This window comes from Doryrhamphus excisus, linkage group LG9 (genome assembly GCF_037039965.1).
Source record: "Doryrhamphus excisus strain RoL-2023G ecotype Guam linkage group LG9, RoL_Dexc_Guam_v1.1, whole genome shotgun sequence".
NCBI lineage: Eukaryota > Metazoa > Chordata > Actinopteri > Syngnathiformes > Syngnathidae > Doryrhamphus > Doryrhamphus excisus.
Window position 1 is genome coordinate 17343458 of NC_136365.1, and position 18594 is coordinate 17362051.

Sequence of the window (18594 nt, forward strand, 5' to 3'; positions counted from 1 at the left end):
AAAAAGCTACTTTCATGTTTCAGTCAGAGATAGTGGGTCCAGAAGAGGGTGCCATAGATCACACACACACTTTTCTTGAGTTCTTAACTTCCTGGTTGTGTAGAGTCCAGGATGTTAATTATCTTCCAGCAACACAGAGAAATCCACAAATGGAAGAGTACTGGGAAAATCTAGGAAGTGAAGGGAAAGTAATTATGCATTTTATCCTCGACAATATTGTCTCCTGGTGTTGTCTTTGTCCTCTCTAGCCCACTGTGTGTGATATGTGTGTGTGTTATGTGTTATGTGTTATGTGTGTGTGTGATCCCACTGGATGCAGGTGAGGAGTTATTTCTGCATCTGGCTTGAGGTTCCTCCGAGCTTTTTACATAATCAAATCAATATTGCTATGATTCAGCCTCTGGCAATGGCTGCCTCGTGCAAGTTTCACCGGTGATGTTTGGCAGCTTACGAGATAAAAAAGATTGAGTGAGAAAAAAAAAAAAAACACAAAACAAAGAAAAAAAAAACGTTAGTTAAAAATCTCTGAGCTATTGATTTTTTTTTTTTTTTTTTTTTTTTTACCGGTCCTTTCACTACCACCCGGCATTTCATTTCATCACCCATATTTTTTGTACTCTCATTCGCATTTGTCGTGTTGCCTGTGAAGTGGTCCCAGTCTTTCACACAGTTACTGCAAAAGAGAAGCTCTAGCATTTATTCACCTGTACCTTATATTATGTCGTGCTGTGCCCTTTCATACAGCCATTCTCAGGCCATTGAATCGATTGCAACTGGACTGTACAGGTTGTCTCAGAAAACGTTTAGCCTCTCATACGAGAAGGCTTCATCAGTTCACACTCAATGACTAGATAGGGCAGCTCCAGTCTCAGACATTGTTGTAAGATCCAATGTATTTATCCTTTAACGATGTAAGGATCTTGCACCAATTTCTTAGACTAGAGCTGTCCTATCTAGTTATTGAGTGTCTAAGTGTCTAAGATATAAGGATCTTTCACCAATTTCTTCAACTAGAGCTGTCCGATCTAGTCATTGAGTGTCAAAGAAATTGGTGCAAGATCCTTACGTCTTAGACACTTAGACACTCAATGACTAGATAGGACTAGAGCTGTCCAATCTAGTCATTGAGTGTCGAAGAAATTGGTGCAAGATCCTTACGTCTTAGACACTTAGACCCTCAATGACTAGATAGGACTAGACTGTCCTATCTAGTCATAGCTAGTCATAGAGGACTACAGCTGTCCTATCTTGTCATTGAGTGTCCAAGTGTTTAAGATGTAAGGATCTTTTACCAATTTCTTCGACTAGAGCTGTCCTATCTAGTCATTGAGTGTCTAAGTGTCCAAGATGTAAGGATCTTTCACCAATTTCTTTGACTAGAGCTGTCCTATCTAGTCATTGAGTGTCAAAGAAATTGGTGCGAGATTCTTACATCTTAGACACTTAGACACTCAATGACTAGATAGTAATAGAGGTGTCCTATCTAGTCATAGATAGGACTAGAGCTGTCCTAAGATGTAAGGATCTTTCACCAATTTCTTCAACTAGAGCTGTCCTATCTAGTCATTGAGTGTCAAAGAAATTGGTGCAAGATCCTTACATCTTAGACACTTAGACACTCAATGACTAGATAGGACTAGAGCTGTCCTATCTAGTCATTGAGTGTCAAAAAAAATTGGTGCGAGATCCTTACATCTTAGACACTTAGACACTCAATGACTAGATAGTACTAGAGGTGTCCTATCTAGTCATAGATAGAACTAGAGCTGTCCTATCTAGTCATTGCGTGTCAAAGAAATTGGTGCAAGATCCTTACATCTTAGACACTTAGACACTCAATGACTAGATAGGACAGCTCTAGTCCTATCTATGACTAGATAGGACACCTCTAGTTCTATCTAGTCATTGAGTGTCTAAGAAATTGGTGCAAGATCCTTACATCTTTAAAGGATTAATACACTGGATCTTGCAACAAATTCTTAGACTGGAGCTGTCCTATCAAGTCAGGCAAGAGCTGTCCTACCTAGTCACTGTCTAAGTGTCTAAGATATAAGGATCTTGCACCAATTTCTTCAATTAGAGCTGTCCTATCTAATCAATGAGTGTCTAAATGTCTAAGATGTAAGGATCTTGCACCAATTTCTTTGACTAGAGCTGTCCTATCTAGTCATTGAGTGTTTAAGTGTCTAAGATGTAAGGATCTTGCACCAATTTCTTCGACAAGAGCTGTCTTATCTAGTCATTGGGTGTCTAAGTGTCTAAGATGTAAGGATCTTGGACCAATTTCTTAGACACTCAATGACTAGATAGGACAGCTCTTGACAAAGAAATTGGTGCAAGATCCTTACATCTTAGACACTTAGTCCTATCTAGTCATTGGACAGCTCTAGTTGAAGCGCTAGTCTCTAGTCTCAATTTCTTCTAGTCAAAGAAATTGGTAAGAGCTGTCCTATCTAGTCATTGTCTAAGTGTCTAAGATGTAAAGATCTTGCACGAATTTCTTCAACTAGAGCTGTCCTATCTAGTCATTGTCTAAGTGTCTAATATGTAAGGATCTTGCACCAATTTCTTCAACTAGAGCTGTCCTATCTAGTCATTGTCTAAGTGTCTAAGATGTAAGGATCTTGCACCAATTTCTTCGACTAGAGCTGTCCTATCTAGTCATTGAGTGTCTAAGTGTCTAAAATGTAAGGATCTTGTACCAATTTATTTGACTAGAGCTGACCTATCTAGTCATTGAGTGTCTAAATGTCTAAGATGTAAGGATCTTGCACCAATTTCTTCGACAAGAGCTGTCCTATCTAGTCATTGAGTGTCTAAATGTCTAAGATATAAGAATCTTCCACCAATTTCTTCGACTAGGGCTGTCCTATCTAGTCATTGAGTGTCTAAATGTCTAAGATGTAAGGATCTTGCACCAATTTCTTCGACAAGAGCGGTCCTATCTAGTCATTGAGTGTCTAAATGTCTAAGATATAAGGATCTTGCACCAATTTCTTTGACTAGGGCTGTCCTATCTAGTCATTGAGTGTCTAAATGTCTAAGATGTAAGGATCTTGCACCAATTTCTTCGACAAGAGCTGTCCTATCTAGTAATTGGGTGTCTAAATGTCTAAGATGTAAGGATCTTGCACCAATTTTTTAGACACTCAATGACTAGATAGGACAGCTCTTGTCGAAGAAATTTAAGCTTATCTGGATATCCATCTTCTTTCTTTGTCCCTTTGATCAGCATCGCATCCTTTCCCCATTTAAAAAGATAGCGACAGTGGTTGGGAACATGAGGACAGGGGAGGTGACAGGACAGGACATGATGCGATGAGTGTGTATGTGTGTGTTTGGGGGAGTGTATATAGCACATATCACATCACATTGATTTGGTCCATTTGGTGGACTGAACATGAACCCAATAATCAGATCTTGCTTAAGCACGCGCTTCCTCAGTAATTGACTCTCGCGTATTGATTAAGATGTTGATGTGTCCCAGTCCTGCTCCTCTGCTAATGCAACTGAGAATGAGCCTGAACCCCCCCCCCCCCCCCCCCCACACACACACTCCCCACCCACTCATTCTCTGACACCAACACTGATGCACAAGTACATGCACGCACGGACACACACACACACACACACAGCCGGAACAAGGCTGTCATTGGCCTCAGTCTAATAGATAAAGCTGTCATGCCCATGCTGCAGTGTGTCTCACAGGGGCCTGCAGACCAAATTAGCCAGTCAATAATTTATGTAGAATAAGCAAAAACACGGAAAGGAGAATAACACGCAAATGGCAATAACATGCACATGGCTTGTGAACGAGTGTTTTTGAAAAGGTCACTTCCAAGCTTCCTATTTCACTCCATGTGGACTTTTAAAAGGCGAAGCATGGACATTTACATGTTCTGTTACATCGTCATATGTCTACGCTGCTTAATAGATAGCATTATCTTAACGTGCTAATCATGAAGTTTGAAAAAAACTACATGAAAATACATTTTTGTCATTATGCTATCATAGATAAATAAACAACTAGAAAATACATGGGAAATTAAGTTGTGATTTACAGGGGTGCACCCTGGACTGGTGGCCAGCCAATCACAGGGCACATATAGACAAACAACCATTCACACTCACATTCATACCTATGGACAATTTGGAGTGGCCAATTAACCTAGCATGTTTTTGGAATGTGGGAGGCAACCGGAGTAACCGGAGAAAACATGCAAACTCCACACAGAGATGTCCGTGCACCCCCCTGAAATTTCAACACTTATGGGAAACACTGATTTGGTTAGAGTCCATTTCAGTTAGAGTTTGACGCTAACCAAGGTACTTCATAAAAAGGCTGTGTGATGGCGATAATTAGCCAATGGAATAGATCATTAGTATACGGGATTCTTATGAGAAACATTGATTTGGTTAGAGTGCATTTCAGTTAGAGTTTGACGCTAACCAAGGTTACTTAATAAAAAGACTATGTGATGGCGATAATTAGCCAATGGAATAGATCATTAGTATATGGGATTCTTATGGGAAACATTGATTTGGTTAGAGTCCATTTCAGTTAGAGTTTGACGCTAACCAAGGTACTTCATAAAAAGGCTGTGTGATGGTAATAATTAGCCAATGGAATAGATCATTAGTATACGGGATTCTTATGGGAAACATTGATTTGGTTAGAGTCCATTTCAGTTAGAGTTTGACGCTAACCAAGGTACTTCATAAAAAGGCTGTGTGATGGCGATAATTAGCCAATGGAATAGATCATTAGTATACGGGATTCTTATGGAAAACATTGATTTGGTTAGAGTCCATTTCAGTTAGAGTTTGACGCTAACCAAGGTACTTAATAAAAAGGCTGTGTGATGGCGATAATTAGCCAATGGAATAGATCATTAGTATACGGAATTCTTATGGGAAACATTGATTTGGTTAGAGTCCATTTCAGTTAGAGTTTGACGCTAACCAAGGTACTTAATAAAAAGACTGTGATGGTGACAATTAGCCAATGGAATAGATCATTAGTATACGGGATTCTTATGGGAAACATTGATTTGGTTAGAGTCCATTTCAGTTAGAGTTTGACGCTAACCAAGGTACTTCATAAAAAGGCTGTGTGATGGTAATAATTAGCCAATGGAATAGATCATTAGTATACGGGATTCTTATGGGAAACATTGATTTGGTTAGAGTCCATTTCAGTTAGAGTTTAACGCTAACCAAGGTACTTAATAAAAAGGCTGTGTGATGGCGATAATTAGCCAATGGAATAGATCATTAGTATACGGGGTTCTTATGGGAAACATTGATTTGGTTAGAGTCCATTTCAGTTAGAGTTTGACGCTAACCAAGGTACTTCATAAAAAGGCTGTGTGATGGTAATAATTAGCCAATGGAATAGATCATTAGTATACGGGATTCTTATGAGAAACATTGATTTGGTTAGAATCCATTTCAGTTAGAGTTTGACGCTAACCAAGGTACTTAATAAAAAGACTGTGATGGTGACAATTAGCCAATGGAATAGATCATTAGTATACGGGATTCTTATGGGAAACATTGATTTGGTTAGAGTCCATTTCAGTTAGAGTTTGCCGCTAACCAAGGTACTTCATAAAAAGGCTGTGTGATGGTAATAATTAGCCAATGGAATAGATCATTAGTATACGGGATTCTTATGAGAAACATTGATTTGGTTAGAATCCATTTCAGTTAGAGTTTGACGCTAACCAAGGTACTTAATAAAAAGACTGTGATGGTGACAATTAGCCAATGGAATAGATCATTAGTATACGGGATTCTTATGGGAAACATTGATTTGGTTAGAGTCCATTTCAGTTAGAGTTTGCCGCTAACCAAGGTACTTCATAAAAAGGCTGTGTGATGGTAATAATTAGCCAATGGAATAGATCATTAGTATACGGGATTCTTATGGGAAACATTGATTTGGTTAGAGTCCATTTCAGTTAGAGTTTGACGCTAACCAAGGTACTTAATAAAAAGGCTGTGTGATGGCGATAATTAGCCAATGGAATAGATCATTAGTATACGGGATTCTTATGGGAAACATTGATTTGGTTAGAGTCCATTTCAGTTAGAGTTTGACGCTAACCAAGGTACTTCATAAAAAGGCTGTGTGATGGCGATAATTAGCCAATGGAATAGACCATTAGTATACGGGATTCTTATGGGAAACATTGATTTGGTTAGAGTCCATTTCAGTTAGAGTTTGACGCTAACCAAGGTACTTAATAAAAAGGCTGTGTGATGGCGATAATTAGCCAATGGAATAGATCATTAGTATACGGGAAAGCCTTTTTGCTTCTTGCTGCATGTTGATGGGCGTACTACAGTACCATGCTATCTTTATTTAACATGTCCGCCCATATTGTGATGAGACTTTTTTTCTGGCAGGCTTTGCATGTTCTTGGTCTCCATCACCTTTTTTTTCCAAGAGTGCACGCATGCATATATTCACCCTCCCGAGCTACTCATAGCTACTCGACTTTAACTATTCAGCAATGCGAGGTTACGGCGGTAAAAGCGTATACGCGCACTCTTGTTTGAGATTAACCCTTAGCTTGTTGGGACTAGGAGTCCCTTGACGAGGAAGGAAGGGAAGGATGCTGCCAAGGATATGCTGCGGAGAAGCTTGTTGTGTGTCTTAAGGAGCGGAATACAAGTTGTGTGCTCTTGTTGGCGTATGTACGTGTGGCCTTCAGGCCTCTCCAGCTCCCAATGGGAGAGCCGCCTGTGGCGAGGTGAAGCATCGTTCTGAACCAGCCACCCCCTTCCTCCTTGCCTGCTCTCTTCCTCCATGTCTCTCCGGAGCGGGCCGACACCTCTTTGCAGGCCAGAGGGAAGAAGCGGCACCTCTCCTGGGCCCTCCTCTCCGATGTCTCCAATCAGCAACTGTGCTGCCACGGCCTTAGGGTGTGCAGAAGTGTGATAATCTCCGCCTTTTTGCGTTATGCATCGCCCGGATGAATTCATCTTGTGACCACCTGGCACTTGCTGTTAGGAATCGGAGCGTTGCTGGGGCCAACTCTGTGAGGGACCGTCTCCTCCCCCCTCCCCCCCCCCTCGCTGCTTTCTCCAACATCGGCAGAATGTTTTAACCTCTTGCAAGACCCCGGCATATCAGCCGCTGCGGTGGCAGCAGTGGGCTCCTTCACCTCGCCGGGACCTGTGTGGGAAAAGGCCCTACTCGCTATTTAAGGCTTTTTGCTGCAAGACAAATTGAAACGCGGGAGGCTGGAGAGGGAATGTGGCCCGTCAGAGTCAACAGCTGCTACTTTTTTGCTGTGAATAATCACAGAGGCTGACCCCATGGAAGCTGAGGACTGTGTAAGGCGCGTTTCGTCAAATTAAAGGTCAATGCAAACATGTGGTAGCTATATATATATATATATATACATACATATATATATAAAATAGATAAATATTTTCATCCGGTACCTTTTTTTTTTCACTTTCTTCAAAGCCGCTTTGCCGACCTCAATTACAATATGGAAATAGCAACTTAAGGTTACTGCTTGTGTTTGGGTGATAATGCCGCTTGAATGGAAATGAATGAACAAATACATTTTTCATAAACCTTCAGTCCACATTTGAATAAGGTCCCCATCACAAGTGCTTAACAAAGTTACATTGACATACATCACACATTTAACATATCTGTTCACTTCCTCTATTTACTTGGTTAAGAGTTTATTAACAGGAAAAAAAAAATGAATATGCATAATGGTAAAGTTTATCGAGATTGCAGCAATTCAGGATAAATGATATCAGACACTATTATAATATTTCAGTATTACTTTTTCCATTCAAACACTATATGATTAATTTAAACTGGTTCAGATATATTATATTATGTTATGTTATATTTTATTTATATTACATAATATAATATAATATAATATAATATAATATAATATAATATAATATAATATAATATAATATAATATAATATAATATAATATAATATAATATAATATTCAATATAATATAAAATAATATAAAATAATATAATAAATTATATAATATAATATATATATAATATAATAATAATATATTATATTATATTATATTATATTATATTATATTATATTATATTATATTATATTATATTATATTATATTATATTATATTATATTATTTTATTTTATGTTTTATTTATATTACATTATACAATATTATATTATATATTTTTATATTATATTATTATATATAATATATGATATTTTCATACACTAGCAGTCAAAAGTTACGAGACACTTTCCCATACAATAACATGAGAACATGTCTCCAAACTTTTGACTATTAGTGTGTACTAGAAAAGTTTTTAGCGTTAGCGTTCCTTTTTTTTTCTCCCTGAGGTTGTATTTCTTCTCTCTTGTGGCTCAAATTTGAATTTCATATTTTGAAAATACAACTTTTCATATTTTTACTTCCTGACGAACACATACTGTGAGGGGGAAAGGGAGTAGTATTTTATAGGTAATGCTGAAATTAATTAAGCTGTGTGATTAATATAATTAATGGCATATTCGTTGTCACAGTGAGTTACATTTCCTGTGCTATGGTTATCATTACATTTTCGATTTCGATTTTCTTACGAATAAATGTAACAGCAAAACATACTTGTGGACTTTTGGTCCTCTTGTTGGCATTTTGCATGATGGTTTGAACCCTACCAAGTTTGAGTTGGGAGGCATATTTGGTTCCATTTGGATTCACCTTATTATTCAATGCAAATTATGACTTTTTTCATAAACCTTCATTACTTATTTGAATACGGTCTCATGTGCTGGTCACACTTGTAGTGAAATAGCTCGTGGCTCAAACCATTAGACTTTCATATTGGCCTTTTTGTTTGCCTCTTTCTGCATGCAAAGGAGGAACAAGTAAGTACGTGCCCATGTGCTTGGCATCACACCAGAACTCCAAACTGCACTTTTTACCTAATTGGACTTTGCGCATTATTGATTTTGTATCCTTCTAATTTTTTTCCAAGTGAATATTTAGGAAAGAAAAAAATAATACCGGACGTGTTTTTTTATGCATTGTGTGAAAGACAACAAGGTGTTTTCATGCTGGGCCACTACTAAGATCTGAATTTATTTAAACCATATTGCCTACCCTATGATATCAACGACAGTGTTAGAGATGCTACATTTAATGATATCGGGAAATATTTCAGAGGAAATAGGTTTTTAATTCTTCACCAGGAAAAATAAGTAAAGGACTTAAATTAAGTTGTATACATTTTAATCCTACAAATTTGTATTTAAATCATTTACGGCAATTAATAAACTAAACTAAAATAAATTAATATATTGTAAAATTATTAATTATTAATTATTAAATAAATTATAAAATAAAAAATAAATACAAATAATTAAAAATCGAAATACATTATATAAATAAAAATATATAAATATAATTAAACAAAATTAAAAAAAATACTTTCACCACCAGTTGTAGCTAAATACATTACTCAATGTGTTAATAATATAAGTATAAAAGTAATATAATAATAATATAATATAGTAATATAATATAAAAAGTAATATAATTTCTGATTATTATTTTTCAGTTTTATTCTCAATTCTCAATGAGCAACAATGTTTATGCATCCAGGTTTTCACATTTTGCCCTGTGATTGGCTGCCGACCAGTCCAGGGTGTACGAAGACAGCTGGGATAGGCTCCAGCATGCCCCCGCTACCATGGTGAGGATAAGGGGCATAGAAAATGAATGGATGGATGGAGTTTCCACATTTTGAATTTGACAATGTTCAAGAAATAATGAATAATGAACTGTGTAGTTTATTATGGGGGGGGGTATGACGTTTCTCAGACGTTTTATTTGAAGAATTGCATGGCAAGGCCGACCAAATGTTCTTGTATGGCCCAAGAACCGTAGGTTGCCCATCCTTGTTCTAGGTCTTTTTTCTCAATGCAAAATATTGGATTCCCCAAGAAATGAATGACTAAATGTTATATTATATTTCCTTTTGATTGTAATTGCAACATGTTATTCAAAGGCATACAATTAGTAGTTTATAACTGGCAACAACAAAAGGCCATTTCTTCCGGCAATGAAAGTATTTGACCTGCCAGCAAAAAAAACCCCAAAAAAACAACAACAACTTGGAAGCAGATCGACGCGTCAATACTGTAGCCTCGGAACTAAGTCATCTAAGAGCAAGTTTGGAGACATCTGAAGGCCCAAGTTGCGAGATGAAATATTAATCAGAAAGAGTTTTATGTTCGCCAGACCGCTGTCGCTCTCTCCTCTCATCCACAGGACGCTGCACTTGTTAGCCAAGGCGGCTAGCGGCGACGAGGCCCCCGTGGCTCAAAAGTGCGTTGAAAGATCTGCTGAGTGGGCAGGTGTCTTTGTGTCAAACCTCCCTCTCTCTCCGTCTGTCTCCGTCTTGTTTTCCTGGACTAACTGTTTGGATGGCGCTGCCTCTGATCATGAAGGGCTAACCTTAATCGCGCTGGGTGAAGCCCAATCTCGTGTGAGCTGTCATTAAAACATCCCCCATGGCCACTTTGAGCAGGGTTATAATTTTGCACTCAGGGCTATTGAAGGCGCCATCTGAGGAATCTCGCTCACGAGATGGCTTCAAAAATCTCCCCCCCCCCCCACCCCCTCCTTTATCCCCGGAATAGTGTTTTTGATTGAACGATGCCGTGCTGGTGTTCCACTTGAAAGGGGCTCAGAATGGATGCTGCACTTGCGGACAACTTTGCAAGCATCATCATCAGCGGCTTTTTGTGGAACCGAAAGTTGCTGAAATCTTTGACAATAAACAGCCAGCCCGTTCATTTAAAAGTCAAACGTAATTTTTTACTGTAAGTCACATTATTCTTATTTCTAAACCATATTTCATCGGAAATAATGCAAAGTTAATGTTGTCTTGCAGAGAAAGATAACTCAGGTAATTAATTTAATTAAAGGCATATCCTATTTCCGGCGGCACGGCGGTCAAGTGGTTAGCGCGCAGACCTCACAGCTAGGAGACCAGGGTTCAATTCCACCCTCGGCCATCTCTGTGTGGAGTTTGCATGTTCTCCAAATTGTCCATAGGTATGAATGTGAGTGTGAATGGTTGTTTGTCTATATGTGCCCTGTGATTGGCTGGCCACCAGTCCAGGGTGTACCCCGCCTCTCGCCCGAAGACAGCTGGAATAGGCTCCAGCATACCCGCGCAACCCTAGTGAGGATAAGCGGCTTTAAAAATGGATGGATGGACATATTCCATATTCCATTTGCAGCCTGTGAGTAATTTATTATTGGCCCGCAAATATAACAAGAAATATAAACACAAAACCCCAAAAAACAAAACGTGAAAAAGGCACAATATAAACAGAAAAAGCTGAAATTTAATTAAAATGTTTTTTAAGCTTTTTTTTTTACAAAATAAAAATTCCCTGATGTCTTTTTCTGCATGTTTTTCACACTTTAATTATTTAGATCATGAAACATTCATTCATTCATTTTCTACCGCTTTTTCCTCATGAGGGTCGCAGGGGGTGCTGGAGCCTATCCCAGCTGTCTTCAGGCGAGGGGCGGGGTACACCCTGGACTGGTCGATCATGAAACAAATTGAAGTATTAGTCAATGACTAATGATTGCACCTCCCTGTTAAAACGCAACCTAACTGAGATTCATTGAGATCCATCAGTTTGGTGATGAACAAAAAAGCTGAACAAAAATAAAAAAATTAAGGCCTAAAGTTTGCCAGAAATCTTCTAGATGATCACAAAGACCTTTGGAAAAATACTCTGTGGTCTGACGAGACAAAAGAACATCATACCATAAGTAAAATATGGTGGTGGTAGTGTGATGGTCATTGGTAGTTTTGGACCTGGAATACTTGGTAATGGTTTTATTTCATTTGAACATGCATCAGATTACAATTGAATGCATCACATAATCAGTTCACAGTTCCACATGTCCAAAAGGAGTAGGAAGAAGCAAAGCTTATTAAATCCTACCCCTCCATCTAGTACTTTTACAATCAGTAACTGTTACATTTGTTCACTTCCTGCTTTCCTAATATAATTTTTAATTTTTTTAAATAATTTTTTTTTGACACATACCAAAATACAAAGTGATATAACCATATAAGGACATAATGGGTACCATAGTAACCGTCACTTGAATTCTGCTGTCTACCAAAAGATCCTGAAGGAAAAACAAAATGAAGACTTTGGAGGGCTCACACGGTGGTTGAGTGTAGCTAACTGACGTATAGTTGGCAAATCTGCAGGTTTTATTTTAAGATGTGTAGTGAAGCCAAGGATGGGACATACGGGACAGGCTCATCTAGCAAATATGTCCGTCAACAGCGGCTGTTTGAAGGCCTCCTCCTGTCTTAAAAGTGTAGCAATCACATGAGAAAAATAATGAAAAATGTTTTTCCCCACGTTTTGTGCTCTAGGGACATTACTATTAGAACATCAATTAAAGGTCTCATTTGCATAATAAGGGGAAAATGCAAACAAGCGAGTATCACTCAAACTCAGCAGCTCAGCAGTGGTAGTATTTTCATACCGGCTACAAGTAAAGAACAACCTGAGCAGAAGTAAACTTAAACTATGATGGACTTGGGGCAGTGATACTTAATTGGGCCGACTGGTTTCCCCTGGAGCTTGTCAAATCACCTCCGAGTTCACTGTGACGTGGCCGAGCGCCAGAACTGGATTGATGCCATTGCTGCTGGCGTGTGATGAACTTTGCCTGTGCACGGGCTCACATGGTTTTTCTCCTTAACCAAGCCCCGCAATCCAATTCAATTGGGACTGTTGCCTTCCTTCACTGCTGCCGAGTTCACTTCCTTGTATTCGGGACACTGAAGGCTGTTTTATTACTACCCAAACCCGACTTTTTCTTGTGGCTTTATTGCCATACTTAAAATGAGTGATCAGAAATAAGAGCGCACGGTTAAACTAATGGTGTGCAGAGCGCATTTGGACCAGAATAGAACGCTCCCAGCGAGCCGCCGACCGACATCTACGGTAATCACCGTCTAGGTTGTGTGTGTGTGCTCTCATTTAGGAGGGGTCCTTTTCCCGCTCCTCGACGCTGCTACAGACTAATAAGCTTGTCCTGTAATCGCGTTAGCCGCCCTGTCGGCCCCAGCCAGGGGACCTAATTGGGACAGAGCCTCGGACAAAGTGAAAATTAATAACTTTTGTCAAGCTCCTGGCGCATTGTCTTCACGAACAGCGCGGCTCAATTAGAAAGCGTGATACGATAAGGTCTGAGCAACACGGGAGAGCTGACTCAATTAGGACAGGGACTGGACTGTCGAAGCACAGAGTCGTGGCGGAGGGGGGGGGGGAGGGGGGGGGGGTGGTAGACGGTGAGTGATTTTTATCCCTAAACTGCTCCAGAAATGGGCTGTTAGTCGCATTTAAGTGGCCTTTGTTAAGTTAAGGGAGACAAGGGCATCATGCAAATTCACTTGAGATGGTCTGGAGACATTTGATGATGTAGTCTCATTCTCTGGGTGCGTTTGTGTGCAAAAAACTGCTCACCTTACGTGGACTATTTAAGACATTTGTCGGAAAATGGGATGGTAGTTTGCAAAAATGATGGCAACAAATCAATGCTACAATGACGGATGATGGACACCTTGGAGTTCCCATTAGGAAAACCAACCACTGCCGCTTAATTGCGGGTTAAAATGCATTGGCTTCTAACATACTTTCATTTTCTACCACTTATCATTACGAGGGTCGCGAGGGGTGCTGGAGCCTATCCCAGCTGTCTTCCGGCGAGAGGCAGGGTACACCCTTGACTGGTCGCCAGCCAATCACAGGGCACATATAGACAAACAACCATTCACACTCACATTCATACCTATGGACAATTTGGAGTCGCTAATTAACCTAGCATGTTTTTAAAAAATTGGGAGGAAACCGGAGTACCCGGAGAAAAACCACATATGCACAGGGAGAACACGCAAACTCCACACAGAGATGGCCGAGGGTGGAATTGAACTCGGGTCTCCTAGCTGTGAGGCGTGTGTGCTAACCACTTTTCCCACCGTGCACCGAAAACAAGTTCAAAATATTTTAAGGGTGTGTAAGAAAGAATATTACAGTCAAAAGTATTATATTCAAACAGTATTACCAGGATTGGTTCTAAGAAAGCAGATTACCCTCAATATTTTGCACATGGAAATACCAAAAATGTTAAAATGAATGAAGAAGAGATGGCCGAGGGTGGAATTGAACTCGGGTCTCCTAGTTGTGTGGCCTCGCGCTAATCACTCGGTCAACTGAACATACAGTATCTTAAATACTACAAGTATTAAATTATCACAGAGACATTATTAATTCAAAAAATATTATTATTATTGTCTGACAACACAAGTGAGTAATTCCTCATGTTCAAAAAAATGTGAATATTTCACATGTACTACCTCAGTGCTCTTGGGCATGGAATTCACAGAGACATTATTAATTAAAAAAAATATTAATATTATTGTCTGACAACACAAGTGAGTAACTCCCCATGTCCAAAAAAAATTCAATTTTTTTAAATTAACAATTTACAAATTAATATCCCAGCTGTCTTCGGGCGAGAGGCGGGGTACACCCCGGACTGGTGGCCAGCCAATCACAGGGCACATATAGACAAACAACCATTCACACTCACATTCATACCTATGGACAATTTGGAGTCGCCAATTAACCTAGCATGTTTTTGGAATGTGGGAGGAAACCGGAGTACATGCAAACTCCACACAGAGATGGCCGAGGGTGGAACTGAACCCTGGACTCCTAGCTGTGAGGTCTGCGTGCTACCCACTTGACCGCCGTGCCACCCTGAATGTACATATATAGACTGATAAAACGCTGTTGGAGATTTTTGGAGGTTCAAGGCCCACATGAGGATTGTGGATGATGGACAAAAATTCTGAAAAAAATGCAGTTTTGTTACCAGAAAAACAAAAAAGCCAAATAAAAAGCACAATACATATTTAACATGAGTTAAACTGAAGTCTTTCACGGGATGTAAAATTAAATTTCCATTATTTACATGTAATAATAAACGTGAATGAGAAGAGATATGATATTTTGGAAGGAACCTGAAATAGTTCTGGATGTTTCCCCTCTTAAAAATGATCAAAACCTGGAAAAACCGTCCTAAGTGGAATCACCAACTTCCTCCGTTTTACAACTTCATCATTAACAGCTTGTGGGCTGCTTTTTATTCATTAATGTTTTTGTTTTTTTTTCATTTCAGTCCAACGTGCTCAGAGCATGCATCCCCTCTTCCTCCCTCCACACGTGCAAACGATTGCAAGTATCTCAGCACAACCGCAACACGTGTAATTTAATTATCAGCTTTCCTTTGTGTCAATAGTTGGTCTGCACAAAACAAGCAGCAGCTCAACTCGGCGGCGGCGGCCAATGAGAGCATGCAGGACTGCAGATACTTTCCTCAAGAGAACCGACAAGAACGTGCTTTATCTTTTATTCAACATATTGTTCCCAGAGTTTCCATCTTTTAAGCTGCCTCCCTTGTTGCTTTCCTTCTGGGCAGACGCACAACATCTTCAACCTGACTTCACTTGTTGTGACACATGTTTACCCCGAGGGAGCTGATTGATTGGAGGGAACACAGGTGGAAGGAAACATAAATGCAACATTCACTTGTTGACCTTTCTTGGCCACGGCGCAGAGCATTCACACACATGGGTTGCGGGGGTGCTGGAGCCTATCCCAGCTGTCTTCGGGCGAGAGGCGGGGTACACCCTGGACTGGTGGCCAGCCAATCACAGGGCACATATAGACAAACAACCATTCACACTCACATTCATACCTATGGACTATTTGGAGTCGCCAATTAACCTAGCATGTTTTTGGAATGTGGGAGGAAACCGGAGTACCCGGAGAAAACCCACGCATGCACGGGGAGAACATGCAAACTCCACACAGAGATGGAATTGAACTCGGGTTTCCTAGCTGCGAGGCCTCTGTGCTAACTTTTAAAACATTCATTCATTCATTCATTTTTCTACCGTTTATCCTCACAAGGGTCGCGGGGGTGCCGGAGCCTATCCCAGCTGTCTTCGGGCGAGAGGCGGGGTACACCCTGGACTGGTGGCCAGCCAATCACAGGGCACATATAGACAAACAACCATTCACACTCACATTCATACCTATGGACTATTTGGAGTCGCCAATTAACCTAGCATGTTTTTGGAATGTGGGAGGAAACCGGAGTACCCAGAAAAAACCCACGCATGCACGAGGAGAACATGCAAACTCCACACAGAGATGGAATTGAACTCGGGTCTCCTAGCTGCGAGGCCTCCGTGCTAACTTTTAAAACATTCATTCATTCATTCATTTTTCTACCGTTTATCCTCACAAGGGTCGCGGGGGTGCCGGAGCCTATCCCAGCTGTCTTCGGGCGAGAGGCGGGGTACACCCTGGACTGGTGGCCAGCCAATCACAGGGCACATATAGACAAACAACCATTCACACTCACATTCATACCTATGGACAATTTGGGGTCGCCAATTAACCTAGCATGTTTTTGAGACATGGTCTATAAGATACTATACCTCTTTGAGGACAGTACAGATAGCTATATTGCGTATAAGATGATACTGTCATACAGCATCACGCTGTAACATGAGGCAGATGTCTCCGCCTGTACTTTCTAAGTACCCCAGACTGTTAGCAATTCAATCTCAGGGCTGCATCTGCGTGTAACCTTGTAAGCCGTCCCTCCTGCCACCGCATTATTGTTCTCACTCGGCGCTGTTCCATCACACGGAATGTCTCCGCTCCTTTCCATACAGGTAATACGGACAAATGGGTCTTTAATGCTATTCGCAGTCCCTTCCGACATTCCCTCGCTTTGTCATTACGTTGCCTCCCCGCATTTTTAAATGCGTTTCTTCCACCTTAAGCAGCACTTTATTGCGGCGTGTTATTTTGTCCAATTGGATTAAATGGACAATATCTAGGAATCCATTTGAACCCGATCCTCGGCCAATTCCATTAACTGTCATACTTGTCCAAAGGTCTTCCGAAGCCAGATGTGTAAGTTGATGCATCATCAATACTGGCGCAGAGAGACTTGCACAGTCTTTAAAAAGAAAAACCTTACATTTGATGTCTTTCCGTGGAGGCGCCAGATCAAATCAGCAACACGGCAGACTTGCTTTTAATACGCTTAAACACTGATGAGATGCAACTCTAGACTTTCCCCGAGTGGGACCACGGCACTCTCACTCTAAAGTGGTCTCATCCATGGAGTTAGGCGTGGAGACAGTAACGGTACACCATAATCGGTGTGTACCTCGGTTTTCATGGCATGGTTCGGTTCATCGTTGGTGATAAATAATAATAATGGCCTAAGAATTTTATTTTTACTTTGGTAAAATGACCAACATTACATGACTGTTATTTTATTTCACATGTTATTTTAGCATGGTGCCAATATGAAAAACATAAACTAGCTTTAATCATATTTAAAATATAACATAACAAACTGCAAAAAGACTGTAAGTAATTCTCTAATAAAATCAAATATTATGTTAAAAAATATACTGTGGAACTTAAAATAGCATACGTATGCTTGTTTTTCGATTGATAGCAAAAATGTACACAAAAAATGTGCCTTGGTTTGTGTACAGTACTCACATTTTTATTCTGCTTTCTTAGAACTAATCCTGGTAATACTGTTGTATATAATACTTTGGACTGTAATATTCTTTCTTACACACCCTGAACTAGTTTTTATACAACATACTGTCATACTTCTTTAGTTTTTGGACAATAAACCTCAAATGGGGCTGCATAGAGGTCGAGTGGTTAGCACGCAGGCCTCACAGCTAGCAGACCCAAGTTCGATTCCACCCTCGGCCATCTCTGTGTGGAGTTTGCATGTTCTCTCCGTGCATGTGTGGGCACTCCGGTTTCCTCCCACATTCCAAAAACATGCTAGGTTAATTGGCGACTCCAATGAATGTGAGTGTGAATGGTTGTTTGTCTAAATGTGCCCTGTGATTGGCTGGCCACCAATCCAGGGTGTACCTTGCCTCACGCCTGAAGACAGCTGGGATAGGCTCCAGATTCCAGACTCCACTGCAATAAGTCAATTCCCGCAAACTTGGATTCAATATTAATAAATGGAATAACAATAAATAACACCATTATTGTCGCCTTTACACTGCTATTATTTGTTTACATCACACTGCAGGCTACATTATGACAAGAATCGACATAAAACATGGCTGCCGCTGGAATACTACGCTACTGAGCTAACTAGTTAGCCTCTCCAATTGACTTATTTACATATTCAAATGATAAATCTTGTTCCATACAGATCAGTGTACATGTAGCGTTTCACCCCTAGTTGACACAGACACTAAAGTAAGTCTTCTGACCACTCCCCACTTCTCATGTCCCCGTCCTGAAGTAAGTTTTTTCCACTTTTGCTCATGAAGCCTTGAGAGGGGTGAGGCAGGAACTTGGGCGTGCGACTCCCTGTGGGAAATATTCCTCTCTGGGCGTGTTGGGTGGATTCCCCCTCACACCCCTCCTTTCTCTG